Source organism: Mauremys reevesii, linkage group 22, assembly GCF_016161935.1.
Source record: "Mauremys reevesii isolate NIE-2019 linkage group 22, ASM1616193v1, whole genome shotgun sequence".
NCBI lineage: Eukaryota > Metazoa > Chordata > Testudines > Geoemydidae > Mauremys > Mauremys reevesii.
The window spans coordinates 16,146,008-16,168,156 of record NC_052644.1 but is presented as its reverse complement, the minus strand read 5'-3'; the positions used below and the strand labels follow the sequence as shown (position 1 = coordinate 16,168,156).

The window sequence follows — 22,149 nt, the reverse complement described above, 5'->3', positions numbered from 1 at the left end:
TTGCCAGCAGGCATGGCTGAGGCGGTTGTAGGCGTCAGTCAGGGCCCCAAGGGGGCCAAAATCAGGGTCCCTCTAAACCACCAATGGGGCAAAACCCTGACTTTTGAAGGCACGCCCGAGGACGGCGTACCAGTTATTACCCAGGATCCGTTCCCTCCCTTGTCCGACCACCTCCAGTTTATTTCGTCCCCCACCTCCCATGAGCAATTCCTCTTCCAAGAGGTGTGGACGCTCCTCACCATCAGAGCTATAGAGGAGGGACCAAAGGACGAAAGGGGCAAGGGTTCTACTCCCACTATTTCCTAATCCCCAAGGCGAACGGAGGTCTTAGACCTGCGGGAACTCAACAACTTCATGATAAAGCTGAAGTTCCACATGGTATCCATGGGGACTCTCATCCCATCCTTGGATCCTGGAGACTGGTATGCCGCCCTTGATATGAAGGGTGCGTATTTTCACGTCGCCATTTATCCTCCTCACAGAAGGTACCTCCGGTTTCTGGCCAACCGTCATTTCCAGTTTACGGTCCTTCCGTTTGGCCTCTATACAGCCCCAAGAGTATTCAAAGTGCATGGCTGTACTCGCCGCCTCCCTCCGCCGCCTCCGGCTACACGTTTTCCGTATGTAGACGATTGGCTCATTCGAGGAACCTCTGAGGCCCAAGTTACCAGTCATGTGGGCATCATCAAGGACCTATTCCTGCATCTAGGCCTGATGATCAATATAGAGAAATCCACTCTGATTCCCACACAGAGAATAGAATTCATTGGGGCCATCCTGGACTCCAATCTCGCCAGCCTGCTTACCACAGCCTCGGTTTCACGCGATGGTAACAATTATACAAAGTCTACAGAACTTCCTGACAACTTCGGCTCGTACGTGCCTAGGTCTCCTGGGTCACATGGCTGCCTGCACGTTCGTAACCAAACATGCCAGGCTTCGCCTCCGTCCACTCCAGTCGTGGCTCACCTCGCTGTACCACCCGGGCAGAGACAGCATAGACATGATTGTCTCGATCCCCCCGAGCATCCTAGGCTCCCTCGACTGGTGGTCAACGCCCTCCCTGGTGTGTGCAGGGATGCAGTTCCATCCACCTCACCCCTCGGTGTCCCTCACGACGGACGCCTCATCTCTCAGCTGGGGTGCCCTCCTTCGTCAGTTTCACACTCAGGGCCTTTGGTCACCTCAAGAGCTGCCCTTGTACAGCAATGTCCGAGAGCTGAGAGCAGTCTGCCTTGTGTGCCAGGCGTTTCAGCAGCACCTACAAGGCCGTTGTGTCTCAGTGTTCACAGACAACACAGCGGCCAAGTATTACATAAACAAGCAGAGAGGAGCACGGTCCTCCCCTCTTTGCAGGAAGCTATCCAGCTCCCGGACTTCTGCATAGCCCAATCGATAGGCCTGGTAGTGTCCTTTCTCCCAGGGGTCTGGAACACTCTGGCGGATCGTCTCAGCAGATCCTTCTTGTCTCATGAGTGGTCGATTCATCCGGACGTTTTCCATTCCGTTTTCCGGAAGTGGGGCTTTCCCCGTATAGACCTCTCCGCTTCTCGCGAGACCAGGAAGTGCCAGACGTTCTGTTCATTCCAAGGCCTCTCCCCGGGCTCAATCTTGCATGCTTTTCTGACACCGTGGACGAGCCATCTGCTGTGTGCTTTTCCACCGTTCCCGCTGGTTCACACAGTCCTGCTAAAACTCCGCAAGGACAGAGCGCACCTAATCATGATCGCTCCAGCGTGGCCCAGGCAGCACTGGTACACCATGTTGCTAGACTTGTCGATAGCCAACCCGATTCCCCTGCCTCTTTGCCCAGACCTCATAACACAGGATCACGGTAGACTTCACCACCCAGACCTGCAATCCCTGCACCTCACAGCATGGCTGCTGCGTGGCTAAACCGATCCGAGTTACGTTGCTCTGTCTTGGTTCAACAGGTTCTCCTGGGTGGTAGGAAACCTTCCACTCAGTTAACATATCTGGCCACATGGAAGCGTTTCTCCTGCTGGTGCGAAACGCACATTGTTACTCCCACCGAGGTCCCGATGCATTCCATCTTGGACTACCTCTGGTCTCTCAAACGGCAGGGCCTGGCGGTGTCATCATTGAGGGTACACTTGGCAGCCATCTCTACCTTCCACCCAGGGGAGAGGGGCCACTCCGTATTCTTGCACCCTATGGTTTCTAGGTTCCTCAAGTGCTTGGAGCGCTTATACCCCCAAGTTTGCCGCCCCGCCCAAACCTGGGTCCTCAACCTGGTTCTAACCAGACTTATTACTGCCCCATTCGAGCCACTGGCAACCTGGTCACTGCTATACCTATCCTGGAAGACAGTTTTCCTCGTAGCCATTGCATCGGCCAGACGAGTCTCGTAGCTTCAGGCTCTCATGGTGGACCCACCGTATACGGTGTTTCACAAGGACAAGGTGCAGTTGTCACCACAGCCGGCCTCCCTCCTTAAGGTGGGTCGGCCTTTCATATCAACCAGGATATTTTCCTTCTGGTCTTCTTTCCGAAGCCACACTCATCGCGAAGGGAGCAACAATTGCACTCCCTACACGTCCGTAGGCCGCTCGCATTTTATATCGAGCGGTCAAAGCCCTTTCGTAAAATGCCCCAACTCTTCGTCGTACTGGCAGACCGAATGAAGGGCCTACCTGTCTCCTCCCAGAGGATTTCATCTTGGGTGACGTCACGCATCCACACCGGCTGTGACTTGGCCCATGTTCCATCGAGCCACCTCACTGCACGTTCCACCAGGGCGCGGGCTTCTTCTGCTGCCTTCCTGGCTCACGTGCCCTTCCAAGAGATAGGTCGCGCAGCTACCTGGTCCTCAGTCCAGACCTTTGCCCCATATTATGCACCGGTCCAACTGTTCAGAGATGATGCAGCCTTTGGCTCAGCACTTTTGCATTCTGCAACATCTCACTCCGACCCCACCGCCTACTTAAGGCTTGGGAATCACCTAATTGGAATCGATATGAGCAAACACTCGAAGAAGAAAAGACGGTTACTCACCTTTGTAACTGTTGTTCTTCGAGATGTGTTGTTCATATCCATTCCAAACCCTCCCTCCTTCCCCTCTGTCGGAGTAGCCGGCAAGAAGGAATTGAGGGGCGGATGGGTCGGCAGGGGTATATATCCGGCGCCATAGCGGCGCCACTCCAGGGGGCGCCCAGCTAACCCACCGAGTGTTGCTAGGGTAAAAATCTTCCAACAAACGTGCACGCGGCGCGCGCACACCTAATTGGAATGGATATGAGCAACACATCTCGAAGAACAACAGTTACAAAGGTGAGTAACTGTCTTTTTGCACTGGTCCTGCAAGCAGAGCGGGCAAGAGGAGGGCAAGCTCTGAGCACACCAAAGAGGCTGCGGAAGGAAGGGGGCAACCCACTATCTATGGGGCGTGGATGTCGGGAGAGGGGCTGTTTGAAGAGCAGCTCCTGGCCCCGCTCCATTCGCCCCACGTCGGCTGCAGAGGGGCCTGGGCTCGGCGCGCCATGCAGGGCTGCTTCCACTGAAGGGCCAGGCTGGGCAAGGCTGACTATCCTGGCTCCACACATGGAACGATCCAGGTAAGAGCACAGCTGCCCCCCAGCACCGCTCCCATGGGAACTTGAGCACCCGCTCGCTCCGGGCAGCAGAAGTTGGGAGTCTCCAGCGCTTTGCAGCCAGGCACCCCAGCTGCAGGCAAGGTAGCCCGGAAGCTGGGGCTACAGGAGCCCCTTACTGTGGGGTGTGAGGAACCAAGAGCAAAGGCTCGTTAAACTCCTCTGGAGAAGTGGGGAGTCCCTGGAACCAATATGTCTGTGTAAATGTTCTGGAGCCAGCCCAAGTGAGTGAGTCACAGCTGCTGGGGGGTGACTACAAACAATGGAGCAAGTTTCCCAGATGGAAGTGAGCAGCCCCCTGCCCTCACTTCTGCAGACCCAGACTGGCAGGGGATGGCTGGGCGTGTTTGGGACCATCCCTTGCCTTGGGGTTGGGGGCCTGGAGGAAGTGGAAGTCAGTCATAACTGGGAGATTCCTGGGCTCTTGGAGGGGTTTGGGGGTGCGGATCTGGAAGCCAGGACTTCTGGGTTCCATCTTTTGCTCTGGGAGAGGAATTGGGGCAAATAGGTTAGAGCAAGTGGGGCTGGAGGTTAGGAGTCCTGGGTTCTAATCCCAGCTCCTCCACAGACTTTTTGTGTGACTTGAGTGAGTGGCTTATGGACAGAGAATTTCCCATCCTTAGCAGGTAACAGGTGGGGTTGGCGAGTGTGGTGGTTTCTGGCATGGTGGGCAGGTGTCATAGGTTTATTCCCCACTTTGAACTTTAGCGTTCACAAGATGGGGACCTGCATGGACTCCTCTAAACTAAAATCCTAGTTTAGATCTGGTAAACGCTGCCACCAGCCAAGTTTTTAGTGTCTGGCACACTCCCTGTTCCCCCAAACGTTCCCTGGGGAACACAGATCCAAACTCCTTGAATCTCAACACAAAGGAAATAATTTATTCCCCTCACCTCCTTCCCCCCTCCCCGCTCCTAGTCCTTAGGAGAGATACCTTGATTCAAACTCATTGAATCAAACAAAGAGGTATTAACTTTTCCCCCCTCCCCTTCCCCTGAAAATCCAAACAAGGGAAGAAATCAAGCAAGTTCTAAAAAGAAAAGATTTTATTAAAAGAAAGAAAGAAAGAAAGAAAGAACACTATCTCTGTAATACCAGGATGGAAAAATATACAGGGTCTAGCTATAAACCTGGAGAGGCTTCCCTCCCTTCCTTTCTCAGAATAATCAAAGTAACAGCAAACAGAAATAAAGATATTTCTCCAGCAAACACACAATTGCAAATGTAGAAATCAATTATAAGACTAAACCGCCTTCTAATACTCACTAAACTGAATAGAAGAAAATACTTCAGGAAACCTTGGAGAACTTGAAGAATATGTCTGGCCTCTCTTAGATCCAAAGAGAGAACGGCAAATCAAACAACGGACACAGACAAAGACTTCCCTCCACAGAGATTTGAAATTATCTTGTCCCTTGATTGGTCCTCTGGTCAGGTGTTCATCAGGTTACTGCTTGTTAACCCTTTACAGGTAAAAGAGACCTTAACCCTTAACTAACTGTTTTATGACAGCAGGGGAAGAAGAGTGGTGGAGGAGGCAGAGCAGGGGTGTCCAGTTTTCAGAAACTGGAAAGTTGGCAACCCTAGCAGGGACAGAGACCTTGTTCCTTGGCTTCTTATTCAGCACGGCAGCTGAGCCTAGACTGCATTTTGCCATTGTTGTTTATATAAAAGCATCCACCAGAGACCCTTTGCACTGAGTGCTGTTGCAGACACTAAGGGTTAGTCTGCAGGGGGAAACTGACCAGCAGAACTATACTGATCGAACTAACCCACTACAGCTATCCCGGGATAACTCCCCGTGGGAACACTCTAATCCAGTGTACAAGGGGCTTTGTCCAGTTTAATTTATGTCACTTTGGAAATGGTGTAAACTAACCCTGCCCAAGGCTCCCTCATTCCGGAATAAGAGTGTCCCCACAGGGAGTTATCCCAGGAAAACTGCAGTGATTAAATTACACTAATGTAGTTCTGCTGGTCCATTTCCCTGTGCAGATGAACCCTTAGTGAGAGGCAGCCCCTGCCTGGAAGAGTTCTCAATCTAAGCAAGGATTTTCAAAAGCACCTGAAGAATTTAGAAGCACAAGACAGTGGGCACAGAGCTATGGAAATGTCAGGGAATACAAAGTCCTGCAGAAAAAGGCTTCTCAGGATAGTTAAACACACTCACAACGGTTCAAAGAACTTGAACTAGCAACACAAAACAAAGGTACAAGAGGGAAAAACTTGTTGAGGGAGGGATAGCTCAGTGGTTTGAGTATTGACCTGCTAAACCCAGTATTGTGAGTTCAGTTCTTCAGGGGACCAAGTGGGGGGTTGGACTAGATAATCACTTGAGGTTCCTTCCAGCCTTGATGTTCTATGATTCCCAAATATACCAGTGTCTACAGCATGATCTAGAGACATTGCTCAGGTGCTGACTGTACCAGCAGCGGGGCCTATGTTGCTTGTTGGAAAGCTTACAACATGGCCAGATTTTCCAGAGATTGGCTCTCAGTTAGGTTCCTAAATGCAGTGGCTAGATTTTTCCAAAGCAACCAGGACCCATAGCTGTCAATCATGGCTCTCAAATGAGAGTTTTTATCAGCTGCTCAGTGATGGCACTTACAGAAATCTGGCCATCAGTCAAGGATTCCTGCCAAACATCAGCTCAGACCACTACACCAAAGCAATGTAATTGCTTCATTTAGTGACTGCTTTCCATGGAGCTAAATACTGACGTGACATTCTCTTGCACACTCTGGATGAGGCTAACAGACAGTTTCACTACACCATAGCTTGTGACTAATACTTTTTGTTTCTTATTTATATTTCATCACATCCCTACAAGCCCACATGACATTAAACACACCTGAGAATTCAAAGGCGACCTTAATGCTATTGTCAGTTCTCATGATTTCACAGCACATGTCATAATATTTGCTGTTTTTCATAAAGCCCAACCCCTGAAGTGCTGGGTTTTGTTGAAATTTGTACATGTCTAGCTCTCCTGGTTGTGAAGAACACCTGGAAAACCTGATTTCCAAAAGGTCAAACACCAGAAGTCAAATAAAAGCAAGCAAAATGCATAGTTTAAAAACAATCTAATGAATTCTTGAGCTAATCTTGGGATTTTGCGGGGGCCGCCTCATGAGTTTTGGATATTTTGGGTTAGCAGTGGAATCACTAAACATTGCTGAGAGGACTTGGGGGCTGAGTTGTCAATATAAAGAGTCAGGGGGTAGGAATACAGAGTTTGGGTATTTTTCCCAATTTTATTCAGAAGTAACTTTTTTTTCTAAAATAGAAAACAAGTAGCATTTGCCCTAAGAATATTCCAGTGTCATACTGCACTTGAGGTCACTGTGCATTGTCTACCTGTGGCCTCAGAGAAGGTCTCCCACTTTCTTACTGCACGGCTGCTACAGTTGCTTCTAATTTCGGGAGGGTCTTTGATGTGGCTGGGATGTGATTAGCACTGCATTTCAGCAACTGGAGCATTAATGACATCTGCTCCGCTGCAGAGTGATTGCTGCATATGTCGGTGTCTCTTCTCCCTGGGGCGGTGGATGCTTTAAGATAAAACACAGTAATGTTACTTTTCTACTAAGCCAGCTTGAAACCAGAGAAATGAAGCCAGAAAATGCTCCTCTGACAACACTGCTGTACGTACATCACGAGCAGTTCTAATGGGCATCTAGCCTGGGAAACACCATTGACCTCACTTCTTACATCAACCCCTCTGAGCCATGCAGCTCAGATTCCCCCCTCTCCAGCCTTGGTCTGGCCCTTTTTTGCCCCCCAGTTGGAAAGAGAGAGTTTTTGGGCAGAGTGCTGACTGGAAAGATGCTTGGAGCTGGGATCAAAGAAAGTGATGATATGTAAATAAATGGGGTTGCATCTCTGAACATACCTGTCTCTGTCATCACTTTCACCTCTCAATCTTACTATGCACAAGACCTATATTATTGGATAATAATTTAGGTCAAAGAAGAACCAATATGTATAATATTGAGAGGGATAAACCAGCTTCGGAATTCATGAGTCACAAAAAATCTCTGCAAGTAGTACCCTGTGCTAGAGTGAATTACTAAAAACTCAAAGGGATAAATCAGCATTTGTTAGCATAGAGTCATAAAAGATTAGGGTTGGAAGGGACCTCAGGAGGTCATCATCCAGTCCAACCCCCTGCTCAAAGCAGGACCAATCCCCAACTAAATCCTCTCACCCAGGGCTTTGTCAAGCCTGACCTTAAAAATCGCTAAGGATGGAGATTCCACCACCTCCATAGTTAACACATTCCAGTGCTTCACCACCCTCCTAGTGAAATAGTGTTTCCTAATATCCAATCTAGATCTCCTCCACTGCAACTTGAGATCATTGTTCCTTGTTCTGTCATCTGCCACCACTGAGAACAGCCTAGTTCTATCCTTTTCGGACCCCCCCCCCTTGAAGTAGCTGAAGGCTGCTATCAAATCCCCCTTTACTCTTCTTTTCTGCAGACTAAAAAAGTCCAGTTCCATCTTCTGCTCATAAGTCATATGCCCCAGTCTGCTAATCATTTTCATTGCCCTCTTCTGGACTCTCTCTAATTTCTTCACATCTTTTCGGGGAGGGTGGCGAAAACTGGACACAGTACTCCAAAAGTGGCCTCACCAGTGCTGAATAGAGGGGAATAATCACTTTCCTTGATCTGCTGGCAATATTCCTATTAATCCAGCTCAATAGGCCATTAGCCATCTTGGCAACAAGGGCACACTGCTGACTCATATCTAGCTTCTCATCCACTGTAATTCCCAGGTCCTTTTCTGCAGAACTGCTGCTTAGCCAGTTGGTCCCCAGCCTGTAGCAGTGCATGGGATTCTTCTGTCCTAAGTGCAGGACTCTGCACTTGTCCTTGTTGAACCTTATCAGATTTTTATTGACCCAATCCTCCAATTTGTCTAAGTCCCTCTGGACCCCATCCCTACCTTCCAGCGTATCTACCTCTCCCCCCAGCTCAGTGTCATCCACAGACTTGCTAAGGGTGCAATCCATCCCATCATTCAGATCGTTAATGCATAAGAACAGCCAAAGTAATTCTAGGAAAATCTCTGGAAAGTGAATGAAACTACCTCTCTCTGAGATCACTGGAGTTGTTTGCCCCAAACTTTCAGGGCAAGATCTACATAGTGATGAGATGTGGTAATTAAATTTCATACTCTCTGGAATGGGTTTGTGGAGGTGTGTGTGAAAATACTAGCAATGACAGAATGCTAACTTCAACCTTAACTCTGAGGACACCATCTACCCCTCCATGACAGCAGCGCACAGCTCCTCCCTTTGTGACACTGCTTTAAACACTCAATAAAATGTTACATATTAAAAATAATAATAATACTAGGAGAGAACTTCAGTGACCCAAACTCCTTCCATGGATCTTTAGAGGAGGAGAAATAAAAATCCAGGGTTATTGTTCATTGCCAATATCAGCTGGAGTGTGGACAAATAATTATCGTAAGGAAGCAATTGGGGGACAGAAGCTCTTTGTTAGCAGCTTTCCCTGCCACTAACATGATACCAGGGTGTGAGCATCACCGCACAGACACTGCTGGCAATGTGCGACCATGCACACCTCACTCACACCTACATCGCATGGAGACCCATTGGGGGAAATCCTGTCCCCACTGAAGTCAATGGGAAACTCCCAGGATTTCACTGCTTGCCTGTCTTTCTTCCCCTTAGGGAGGTCCATGGTGGGGAGAGTTACCAGCAAAATGGTGGTGGTGCATCAGTAATATGATCCATCTCATTAGAGATGATTCCCACTTGGGTAACATTTTGGAGGTTTTCAAACCTGCCTGGAGAATTTGACTGTGCAGTTCCCAGGAGTTTGAATGGGAATTTTGAAACCTTGAACATCTCTGCCTTTGTTATTTGTTTGACTGCAGAGGCTGGTGGGGAAAGCCTTTCTGTAGCCGGATAGATTTTCAGGCCATGGGGGATTCTCCCCCATCACTGTGGTGTGGAGTTTGGGAAGGATGTTTTCATCTTGCCTGGATGCTGGTCTGTGGTGGGCAAGGCCTGACTGGCCAGGCTAACAGCAGATGTGGGAGTCAGGTACCCACTCCTGCGTGAGATCTGGGGTAGCAGCAGTGAGACCAGGGTAACAGACACAACCAGAAGACTGGGAATTCTGAGTAAATCCATGTTCCAAGCCCAGGGGTCACTGCCGAGCTGGAACAGGCAAACAAATCGCTCTTTTCTATCACTTTCACTTTGTCGTTAATAAAAGCTGTGACTCACCCTGGAGCTTCCCACCCAATTCACGGAGGCATCTGGGGAGAGAATGACAGTTACACATTGTCACTTGGGTGTAAATGCCCTTAAGGGAAGGCACCTCGCTGAGCACAGACTATAACCCCCGAGCTCCTACCTCTCCCCCAGCCAGGGCAAGGCTCCTCTGTGGGCAGCACTGAGCACAATGGAGCCTGATCCTGACCAGGGTCACTAGGGGATACCGAAGCAGAAGGATTTAATGCAGCTGTTGAAGATGTTCAATGGAAACTGTGTGTCTGGGTTTTCCACAGAGCTGTTTTGTCAGAAACAGCATCAGCTTTTGGCAGAAAATGTCAACATTTTTTTCAAAAAAGGAGTGCCCAAAACTGAAATATTTTGGCCAAAAACAGAAATATTCTGATTCAAATACCATCTTGGTGACACGTGGGACTTGTAGTTCAATTGCCTCATGCTGATATTCTCCTCTATAGGTTGAGCTGGCTGGCTGGACCTCATCTCCCATGATATACTGCAACCAGGGATTCCCATGATGTACTACATCCCTTCTCCAAGAGGGGGGAAAGTGGTGTATCATGGGAGAGCCAGAGAGCCCAGCTCAAAGAGACCAGGAGCATGAGACACCTGAACTACAGCTCCCATGAGGCACTGTTGTACCCGGCTCCCAGGGAAGGGGCTGGAACACTTTCCAAGGGGAGCTTTCCCCGGGATGTGCCCTTTCCATGAAGGATGGGAAGTGGTAGCACTTTAGCTCAGTCCCCTAAGCCATGGCAATGCAGGACAGGGGATAACGGGCTAAGGGTGAGACAAAGGAACCTCAGGCACTCAGATGCACGAGTCCTGGGAGCCCAAGAACTTTTTCTCCTCATCCACTTTTATAACAGGAAGTTTGTTGTTTTAACTCTTTGCCTGACAGTCTGATCCGGGATCTGTGCAGCCACCACCAATTAACACATTTACCCCAACCCCCGCCTTTCTCTCTCATGTGCATGTGACCCCAGTAACCCCAATACTCTACAAAAGCTCTTACATTCAATATAATCTTCAGGAGTGTTGCTGGTGTCATGCTGGGCTCGTTCCCTGTGGGGAGTAATAAGGACAGGGGGTATCAGTGACGCCATGTGCTCTCTCTCTGTCACCTTGGTGCCACTGAGTCTGTTTTCAGAGGCCCAGCTGTGAGGAGATTTCTTCCCATGACTGGTTCTGCTGTTAGGACCTTACATCTCCAATCAGCTCACACTCAGTGAAAAGGCAGCAAACCCAACTTCTGGATAATCAGTGAAAATGGTGGCTTCACCATTTATGTAGGGAAAGTCTAATAAAACTGAGACTTGAACATCCTGTTCTACTTCAGCAAAATGGTCAAGAAACCAACTAACCAAAACCCCACTAGGTCAGCATGGAGTTAAGCTTGAGGGGAACTGAAAATCCCTGACATTTCAGGACAGAAGTTGAAGAGAACTCGGTTGTTTTCACAAAGTTAGAACTGGATGACATATTTCCACAGAATTTTTTTCATGAATAATAGTTTAACCAAAATCAAATATTTTGCCAAAACCATATTTAATGAAATTTTCAATGAAAAAGGCTTAAACAAAATGCTCATTTTGTTTTCTTTTGACTGAATATTTTTGTTTTGTTTCACTTTCAATTATTTTGTCAGAAAAATACATTTTTTTGTAAAAAAATTGAAGAAAATTGTTTATTTGAATTTTTTTCATTCAAATAAAACTAGAATTTTGGCCCAGGGCTGCTCACAATGTAGAAAGACAGAATGTTCATCATTAAGGCTCAACTCTGCACAGTGTGGAAATGCAGCTTTAGATCCCCACTTCTGGCCCAGTCAGCTAACTAGCTCCCACGTCCCAGAAAGGCAGGGTGGGGGTGTTTGGGGGCAGAGATTGGTCATATGGGAGGAGGAGAGATAGAGGTAATATTTGGGGAGAGGCAGCTAAGGAGCCCTATGGATGGGGTGCAGGAGGCAGGCAGGGAATATACATTGTTGGGAGTTGGGGTGAGGGCTCCCAGTACCAAGGGTCTGTGTGTCATGTCCCCTGTTCCCCCACCAGTTTTATTGGCAGAGTTGCTGCACTGGGAATCCAGGCTAGGCTGAACACTGGCAGAGCCTGGAAACTGTCGTTAGTCTCCCCATGCACCCACTTCAGCTGGATGGACTGGAGACCCTTGGTTCCCAGCCAGGCCTGGCCATTCCCAGCTTTGCCCCAGAAGAACAGACCCAGTTCTAGTGAACTGGATGGTTCAGTCGGTGCCCCTTCGTTGCCAAACAGCTCCGACACCCCCTGAGTGTGAAGCAGGGTCACTTTCATTCTTTCAAACATCTTGGGATGATTTTCAAACATGCTCACTCTGCTGCCAGTGAATTCGATGGAACACGTTGCTTTGGCAAACCCCTTCCTTAAAGTGTCTCCTCCTAACCCCCAGATCCCATCCCAACCAGGGAGTTCATCCTTCCCTGGCCTTTTAAAAAATTCCTCCAGAACAGACTGAAACCCTCTGCATCAGGAGAGCTGGGCTACTCAGCTGCCGGCCCTTCCATGAGGCAGAGAGAAGGGACCCAGAAAGAAAACGAGATGGGAGAGGGAATAATCTCCTCCTACCTTTGATCCCTTGGTAGAGATGCAACTGGAAGCAGTAAGACAATGTGGTCAGATATGAGGACGCGTTTTCTCGTGGGCAGAGAAAGAGAAAGAGAGAGAGAGATGGAAAATGAGTGACATGGCCCAATTCATCATCACATTGATGCAGAGCCCCATCTCCATGGCCCAGCCCAGCGCTCTCCTCAACGAGCCCCACTGACTGCCCCTGGGAGCGGTGTGGCCAAGTCTGAAAATGTTAATGGCAATCTCATGGCATTTCATATTCTATGGAAAGTCCTAGATCTGAGAATCAGGGGCTTCAGTGAGAATCTCAGCTTTCATTTAAAAAAAAAAGTGTAAATTTTTAAGCCTCATGTTTGGGGAGAAAAGCCTGAAAATGTGTCTGAGAGACTCTACAAAGATCAAATCCCCCAGGCAAATACAAAGACCCCACACTGGTGACTTGTTGAAAATCCCATGAGTTTTAGGCCAATCTCGAGATTGTTGGGGTGACTCAAGTGCTGTGAAAGCTTGGGGCTGGGGACACTGTGTGAGGAAAGGTTGCCAGGGCAGAGCTGTGTCCAGAGCTCTATTTCCAGAGTTGTTAGATCCTGATTCAGGAAACCACTTACACTTGGGCACAGGTGTAAGGGCCTTTCTTGACTAGGGGATCCCTTCCTAAATTTCAGCCTTAGTTAACAGCGTTTCGATATTCCATTTGTACACTTGCTGACTCCTAGATTATAACCATCTATAGGGCAGGGGATGTCCCGTTCATTACTGATCTGTGCAGCACCTGGTACAGTGGAGGCCTGATTCCTGGTTGAGGCACCACAGAACTACAGTAACACACCTAATATATAATATACAGCACCTAGTACAGTGGGGCTCTGATCCCTGACTGGGGCTCCAGGGTGCTACTTTAATACAAATAATTAATGACAATGATAATCCCTTTCATCATCTCTTTGATTTGTCTCTCCAGCCAACCTCCCAAAAACACAATTTCACTGTGTCTTTCATCATCTCTCTCCCTCATCCCAGCAGACAGGTACAGGGGATCTAAGGGGTTGTCTCTGCCACGTCTGTCTGTACATTTGCTAACATGGCTTGGCCTCACTGTCATACCCACCTTTCTTTCCCAGCAGATAAAGCACCACAGCCAGAACCAGGATGGCAGGGACTGTAATTCCCAATAGCAGATTTAGATCCAGCCCTAGGAAAGAACCTCGATGTGAATGGCTTCTCCAAGCAGCCACCGACAAGTCCCTACTGTCTGGAGCTGGCTGAGTCCCATGGTAAGTGACTTCTAAAGTCCTCATGAACATACCTGGAAGTTCACCCCATGGTTATCTGCAGGGCAACGTTCTTGGCTGTTCTTTGAGAGTAAAGCTCATTGAAGTTTTTCCACATTTTTTTTGCCAAACATTTTTTAATCCAAACACAGTATAACAAAAATCTAAATCTTTCTCCCAAACAATTCACTTGCAAGGGCCTTCTTAGGCTTTCCACAAAAATAATTTTGAAATGAAAGATTTTTTTTTGTTTTCTTTCGCATTGATAGTTTTGTTTCATATTGGTTTTCAAAATGTCCATTGTCTGTGAAACTGAACAAAGCAAAGCTATTTGTGTTTCTGACATTTTTGTCGCCTTTTGGCTGTGAAAACCCAAAATAAATGAAAATGTCTAGTTGAAATGAGGCCAAATGAATTTTTTTTGTAAAGTTTCATGAATATTTTTTCATGAAACATTGACATTTTCCATAATAAGTTCTGAATTAAATGGTTTGTTTACAATTGCTTGTGGAAATATACCTGGATTCCCTCCAGCTCTAAGGGTGAGCACCTCAAGGCAGGAAACATGCCTGTGGGATCTGCCCTTCTTCAGGGAAATATCACTTTTCGGGACAGCACCCAGGTACAAACTTAACTTCAAACAGCCATTTTAGTTCCAGCAATGGGACTGTAGCAGGTGCTTAAAGTTAAGCATATACATAGATGCTGTCTTAAATAGGGATGGTCTTCCTGAGTCAAGGCCACAGAGTCGTATGGCATGCAGAGATCTGTGAAGAGCCAGTCTACAAATACCCAGTGGAAGAGTTTTCTATCATAAAATGTGGTTTCTTTAAAATCAAAACCTTTTGAAATGGCTCTTTGGTATTTTGGAATCTAAATGTTGCCACATTTCTGTTCCTTGCAATATCTGAAATTTTGACTTTTCATCCTGATTCAGGATAAAAATAAAATGTGAAAGGTCAGAATTTCTTGCGGGATACAAATAGGAAAGCTGGCTAGATCGTTGGGCTCAACGGGTCGTGATCAATGGCTCCATGTCTAGTTGGCAGCCGGTATCAAGCAGAGTGCCCCAAGGGTCGGTCCTGGTGCTGGTTTTGTTCAATATTTTCATTAATGATCTGCAGGATGGTGTGGACTGCACTCTCAGCAAGTTTGCAGATGGCACTAAATTGGGAGGAGTGGTAGATACGCTGTAGGGTAGGGATAGGATACAGAGGGACCTAGACAAATTAGAGAATTGGGCCAAAAGAAACCAGATGAGGTTCAACAAGGACAAGTGCAGAGTCCTGCACTTAGGACAGAAGAATTCCATTCACTGTTACAGACTAGGGACCGAATGGCTAGGCAGCAGTTCTGCAGAAAAGGACCTAGGGGTTACAGTGGACGAGAAGCTGGATATGAGTCGACAGTGTTGCCTTGTTGCCAAGAAGGCTAATGGCATTTTGGGCTGTATATGAAGGAGCATTGCCATCAGATTGAGGGGCGTGATCATTCCCCTCTATTCGGCGTTGGTGAGGCCTCATCTGGACTACTATGTCCAGTTTTGGGCCCCCCCACTACAAGAAGGATGTGGAAAAAATGGAAAGAGTCCAGTGGAGGGCAACAAAAATGATTAGGGGTCTGGAGCACATGATTTATAAGGAGAGGCTGAGGAAACTGGGATTATTTAATCTGCAGAAGAGAAGAATGTGGGGGAGAGGATTTGATAGCTGCTTTCAACTACCTGAAAGGGGGTTCCAAAGAGGATGGATCTAGACTGTTCTCAGTGGTAGCAGATGACAGAAGAAGGATTAATTGTCTCAAGTTGCAGTTGGGGGGTTTAGGTTGGATATTAGGAAAAACTTTTTCACTAGGAGGGTGATGAAGCACTGGAATGGGTTACCTAGGGAGGTGGTGGAATCTCCTTTCTTATAAATTGTTAAGGTCAGGCTTGACAAAGCCCTGGATGGAAGGATTTAGTTGGTGTTTAGGTCCTGCTTTGAGCAGGGGCTGGAGTAGATAACCTCTTGAGGTCCCTTCCAACCCTGATATTCAATGATTCTATGATTTCCCCTCAAGTTCTGGAGGCACATATATAATTAGTGTTGCTGTGGCAGGAGTCAGTAGGTGGCGCTGTTACACAAAGTCTGACACCATCTTTTCCTAGCCCGTGGAGTTCTGCACACAGCCATTGCCAGCATATTGTTAGGGGTTGGTTTGCTGATGCAGACACTTTGAGGAGAGCTGGGTCGGGTGACTAGATGTCCTTCTTTTATAGGGACAGTCCCGCTAGTTGGGGCTTTTTCTTACATAGGATCCTATTACCCCCCAGCCCCATCTCGATTTTTCACACTTGCTATCTGGTCACCCTAGAACTGGGGAAACTGCCAGGTTTGGGCTCAGCTACAGTCATTTCCCAGGGCTCAGTTGCTGCCTGGGAACTGGGCACTGGTGCTGGGCTGAAATAAATTCCTGAAAGAGGGTTTGCCCACATGCTGTGTGTGACACCTTTGTTCCAGGACTGGAGCACAGAGCATAAATAACTAATTACCCGGAGAGAATTACAGTACTTGTGAGCCCAGGCATGATAATGCATCTGGTGCCTCCTTCCAGAACAGCAATACAGTAAGTGCAGAGGGAGGAAATAATTCACTGACAGCCGGTTTAGCAGAGGGGTCAGTGAACTCCAGATGAAACTTGCCCATCAGAAGGGTTTGGGATTCCCCCTTTGAAAGAACCATTTTCCTGCCTGTAAAGATGTTGCTCAGCTCAGCAATGCTGGTGTAAGCCTGGGAGAGCAGCAGGGAGAATGTGCTGCATTGAATTAGCCTGTCACCCTGTTCTGTGATTGTGTGTTTCCTCTACATCCATAGTCATGGCGATCACACTCAGACTGGGGGTTGCCGAGCCCAGGACCCAGCTTTCCCTAAATAGAGCCTGCAGAATAAAGAAACGTCTCAGAAGCATTTACCTTGGGAGGAGGAACCCCCGGTATCGCCGCTGCTGGAGTCATTACCTAGGCAATAAATACACAAGAGATCAGAGCAGAGCATGGCCCCACTGCAGGCCCATCCGCTGCCCTAGTACAATTACACCATGGGCAGTAACTGGCTGGTGGCCGTGCTGCTGAAAGGGGCCTGGGGTAGAGTGGGTCACACACTGAATCTGAGTCAGCAGTGCGAGGTAGGTGTGAAAGGGGCTAACGTTGTATGTAAGACACGGGAGGTCATTGTTCTGCTCTGCTTGACATGGGTGAGGCCTCATCTGGAGTACAGGGTCCAGTTCTGGGTGTGACACTTTAGGAAAGTTGTGGATAAAGTGGAGAGAGTCCAGAGGAGAGCAACAAAAACGATGAAAGGTTTAGAAAACCTGACCTAGGAGGAAAGGTTAAAAACACTGGGCATCTTTAGGCTTGAGAAAAGAAACCTGATAGTCTCCAAATATGCTCAGGGTTAGGGTTGAGATGGTGATCAATTGTTTTCAGTATCCACTGAAGATAGGACAAGCAGCAATGGACTTAATCTGAAGCAAGGCAGGATTAGGTTAGATAGCAGGAAAAGTTTTCTAACTATAGGGCTAGTGAAGCTCTGGAATAGGCTTCTAAAGGAGGTTGTGGAATCCCTGTCATTGGAGGCTTTTGAAAACAAGTTGGACAAACTCCTATCAGGGATGGTCCAGGTTTACTGGGTCCTGCCTCAGCAGGGGGCTGGACTTAATGATATCTTGAGGTCCCTACCAGCCCAACATTTCTATGATGTCCCCGTCCCCCACTTGCCAGGGCTGAGCAGTCTGAGCTAAGCTGAGTGAAAATCAGGGGGGTTCCTTGTGTCAAATTTTGAACGAAGATGTTTTGTTAGAAATTTTTCATTTTGGATGTTGATGAATTTCAATATTTGGATTTTCAGGGGGTTGTTATTTAACTGTGGTTCTTGCTCTGCCATTCATCCCTCCCTCACTTTGCGTGATGCTGAGTTGCTGGGCAGGGTTGAGCTGGGACACACTCACACATAGACACTCATCCCTTACCAGTGAGGCTGAGGCGCTGGGCAGGGCTGAGCTGGGATCTGGTCACCTGGTTGTCACTGTCCTTGATCTCGTACCCACAGGTGTAATTCCCAGAACTGACTCCAGACACCACATGGTTATAGTCGTAGATGGCCTTCTCTTCTGAACCCCGCTGGGATGAAACCTCTTCCCTGTCCTTGCAGAAGATGACGCGGGTGGGCAGGTGCTGGGAGGACATGAAGCACTTGAGCCACACGGAGTCCCCTGGCCGGGCAGACGTCTGGCTCAGGTAGAGGGTGGGGGCAGGGAGAGCGCCTGGGAAGGGGAATGGGGCACAGCTGTCAGTGGGGCGTTGGCAGCGCCCAACACTGTCGATGGGGCAGGAGGTAAATGGCAGGTGGGTCTGTACCATGTCTCAGATGGAAGCTCTGATTCCAACCCACCTCTGCAGATGCGGGCATGAACTCTCTCTTGTGACCAGAAGCTTTATTAAGTGGGATTGTTTGGGTTGCTAAAGAGCTAGAAGTTCAGCCAGGTTTGGGCTCCCATTGTTGGGCACTGCTCACTTTCCTAGAACAAAGGGTCCCGGTGCGGGAACCCCACTGACCCAGCTGGGGCAGTACGGCCGGGAGAGAGGTGACCCCTGAGCATGGCAGGCCCCTGACCATTGAGGGTTGTCCAGGGCCTGGCCAACACCTTAGTCTGCCCCCGCAACCCATGCAGCGAATGTCAGTTGCTTCCCCAAGGAGCTCGGCAGCCGACAGCCAAGGAGCTGTGTCCAGAGCCTAACCCCTCTGGCGTCTGTTCTAACATCCTCCATGTCCTTGTTCCCCTCCGACCCCCTAGGCCCCAGCTGGCAAAGAAGTCAGAGGAGGCAATTCCTGACCCAGAAAAAGGAAGGGTGCTGGAGCAGTGGCAGGGACCGGATCGCCCTTTCCCAGGAATTGCCAGGGCGATGGGACCCAGCTCTGAACTCGCAGGGTAATTGCTGCTGCTGCTGGGCAGGTCAATATCCGCCTGCCACCTTCCCCACCCCCTTGGTGTCCTCTGCTGCTGCCGTGCCCAGGCAGCCAGCAAAGAAATGGCTCCACCAGCCCCTGCTGGGCTGGGCACAGGGTTGCCGGACATGGCTTTCTGGCCTGGGTCATATGGGAGCTCCGTCCTGGGTTATATAATGGTCCCTTTTGGCCGTACCCTCTTGAATGCCACCTGTCCGTCCAGGGTTGGCTATTAAATGTGCTGCTGACATTTAAGGATGAGATGCACGCTGAGTTTATATGGGTTCTGAGCTCCAGGGGAGAGACCTGTGACCGCAAGGTGCTGAGAGCTGGTGCCATGGGAAGGTAAATCCCTCATGGTCAGAGCTATGTCGTTCTCTGCTTCCCAGGGCCAGTGACTTGGGGGTGGGATGGGCTGTGGATATGACTCTCTGCATGTCACACTGGCCTTGGGTCAGAGCAGATCTTAGAGGCAGCAGAACAGGGAGGGGTCAGCTGGATCCCCGCTCATATCCCACACAACCCGTTCACCTTCCCGTGCCATTGCTGCTGGCACCTCACTGAGCAGGGAACGTACCAAGAAGTGATGGCTGGACAACTGGAAGGGGAGAGGTAAATGCCAAGGGTAGATTGGGGACAGACAGACAGAGGGACTCACCGGGAGCTGAGCAGATCTCCTGGCTGCTGGGACTCAGCGCTGGGAACAGAAAGGTGCCGTGTGGTTAGTGCTGGAGATAAAAAGGTCCCTCTTCAGGGACAAATCTGCCTTAATAGATATGGAAATGCATTCCTGATGTGTGTGTTGGTGAAGATCAAATCAGGGCATGGCAGGTTCCTCATGCACACAGACCTTGGCTGAGCTGAGACCAACTTTCCCTTCTGCTCTCTAGACAGCCAGATCTTCTGCTGGTATAAACCGGCATTGATTTCAATGGAGCTAACACTGATTTACACCAACTGGGGATCAGGCCCAGTAGCTCTCACACCCAGTGTTTACACTGGTTCCCATTTCTCTCCCACTAAAGAGGATTTCCTGACAGGCTGAGCTAGGGGCTGCTCTCAGTTCTGTTTCCTCCCAACCTGCTATAAAATTCGAACAGGATTCCTGCATACTCACTGGGCAGCAAGAGGCACAAAGACAGGATCATCACGGTGGTGGCGGGAACAGATTAGGATGGAAATAGCTCAGTGGCTTCTGCTCCTCAATGGGGTTGGGAGGGGACAATCCACAGTCGCTCCCTGCTCTGATCTGCCCCGTCTGACTTCAGGCGAAGTCTCTCTCTCTGCTCCGATTTGCCCCGTCTGCTCCCCAGGGTTGGATTCTCCAGACAGCACCTCTCTCTGCTCCCAGGCCCCCTGGGGTCTGTAGGGCTCAGACAGCAAAGACGTCACAGCCTCTCTCTGACCTGCTCTGTCCCCTCCTCAGGTCTGATATTCGTCACCGCTTCCCGTTTCCTGCCTCGCGCCGCCCCCCTTCCCTGTCCTGGCCACAGCATCTCTATTTAGGGCTGCAAGATTGAGAACCGAAGGGGGCTGGTTTACTTGTTTTAGTCTAAACATGTCACTGAGGAAACACCTCCCATCCCATCTCACTGCCTGGGGACTGAGACAGCCCCTGGCTAAAGGCACAGCTGGGCCGGGGTGAAAGGTCACTGGGTGACTGGGGGCCTGGGAGGTTGGAGGAGCCTGAACCTTTTGTCTCCAATCTGGTCTTCAGTCCCTGGTGAGAAGGATCCAGCTCCCCAAGGGGGAAATTCATCCTCTGGCCTTAAGGGGACATAAATGGCACCTGGGTCCTATCCTGGTGCACAAGGGTGACCCCTCCCCCGAGAACACCTACCATAGGACTGCACTGGCTTCCCCACCTTCTTAGTCTCCACTTGCTCCGTCCTCCACACCCAGCTCCAGCCACTGCTGCAGGCTCTGGCCTGACTGCCCCTGCTCCCCATTCTGGGTTCCTGAGGAATCTGCTGTCCCTGCTGAGAGATGGGTACTGGACACTGCCAGGTGGGGAAGAATACAAGGCAGTTGAGAAAAAGGATCCAGAAGTGACTTCTGAGCAAGTAGGGAACCCGAATCAGTGTGACTAAGGAAGTGGAGAAACCTGGGCAAAAGGTCAAAGAAACATGTGGGAAAGAAAGTCTTGTGAATAGACGTTAACACCTGTGCAGGAAGCCAAGCAGCAGAGGGCCTCGAGGGAAATCGGTCAGGAGCACAAGGCAGAGCAGTTTAGCAGAGCAACTTTGCAGAGTAATTGATGCAGAAGTGGATTGTCCTGGGATGGTGGCTGGGCACATTTCACCTCTGGGATGGAGTCAGCTCTGCAGAGCCACCGGACAGGGGATGTTTGGGGGAGCTCAGATGCTCAGGTGAGAGTCAAAGGAGCACAGTTTCAGACTCTCTTTTATAAACAGTGCCCAGAAGCTGACAGAGTGAAAAGAGGTAAATATGTGTTGCAATTAATAAAAAAATATTGTTTAAAAACCTTATGTGAAAAATATTGTTTCCCCATTTTTCCCCTCTTGTGGTGGCAAAATGGTAAAAAGGGAGGGAGGGGAAACCAAAACCTGAAAACTTTTAAAAAATTATCTGAAAAAGTGGGTTTTTTAATGTATGTTTTCATTTTCTCTTCTTATTTTCCAGTTTTGTTTTCACAAAACTCCCAAAACAGTTTTTTTTCCCTTGTAAAAATGGAAACTTTGGAAAAAATGAAAATGCTTGACAAAAACTTTCACTTTGAAAAATATTTCCCTTTTAGATCATAACATTCTAGTAGCTCTAACACAGAGTGACCCCCCAGGGCTGTGGTTCAGGCTGAGCTGCTGGCACTGTTGGGTGGCAGCCGGGCCCTGTTTGTAGCTCAGACAATGTTGCCCAGAAAGGGCCTGATCCAAAGCCCATTGGTGTCAATGGAAAGAGTCCCCTGACCTCACTGGCCTAGTCCCTTCTGGCTTTAAAATCTAGGAATAAACCTGACAAAGACTCTGATTCCACAATAAGAGTGTCCCTGTGGGAGTTACACCAGCAAAGCTAGAGCAGTTTAATTACACTGGTAAATTTCTTGTCTGTAGAGAAGCCCTGAGATAAACAGCTTTTCCCATCAATGCTCTGCCTGTCCTACATGCCCTGTCACTGAAGTATCTGAGCCTGTCACAGTCATTAATGGGTTTATCCTCAGAAACACCTGAAGTTCATCCTCATTTCACAGATGGGGAGACTGTGGCACAGAAAGAGACTAAGTGACTGAGCCCAGGGCACACAGGAGTCTGCAGCTGAGTCAGGGGTTAAACCCAGGGCTCTTGAGCACCAGTCCACTGCCCTAGGCATCAGATGGTTCTTCCTTCATGTAACCCCCAGCCCTCCCAAAAGCCTGGGTGACAATGACAAACCTGGTACCTGCCTGGAAGGC

At 48.9% G+C, this 22,149-nt stretch overlaps 2 long non-coding RNA genes across 2 annotated transcripts; both read right to left on the bottom strand.

Moving 5' to 3' along the window:
* Positions 1 to 7,033: 7,033 nt before the first annotated feature.
* On the bottom strand, positions 7,034 to 10,948 carry LOC120388219. The gene is made up of 3 exons (XR_005590523.1): positions 10,897 to 10,948; positions 9,876 to 9,907; positions 7,034 to 7,162 (listed from the first exon to the last, which is right to left on the bottom strand). It is a non-coding gene; the product is annotated as an uncharacterized LOC120388219 (long non-coding RNA).
* A 1,535-nt stretch (positions 10,949 to 12,483) lies between these two features.
* On the bottom strand, positions 12,484 to 17,954 carry LOC120388218. Its single transcript, XR_005590522.1, has 4 exons — positions 17,764 to 17,954; positions 16,709 to 16,753; positions 13,596 to 13,679; positions 12,484 to 12,509 (listed from the first exon to the last, which is right to left on the bottom strand). It is a non-coding gene; the product is annotated as an uncharacterized LOC120388218 (long non-coding RNA).
* Positions 17,955 to 22,149: the final 4,195 nt, after the last annotated feature.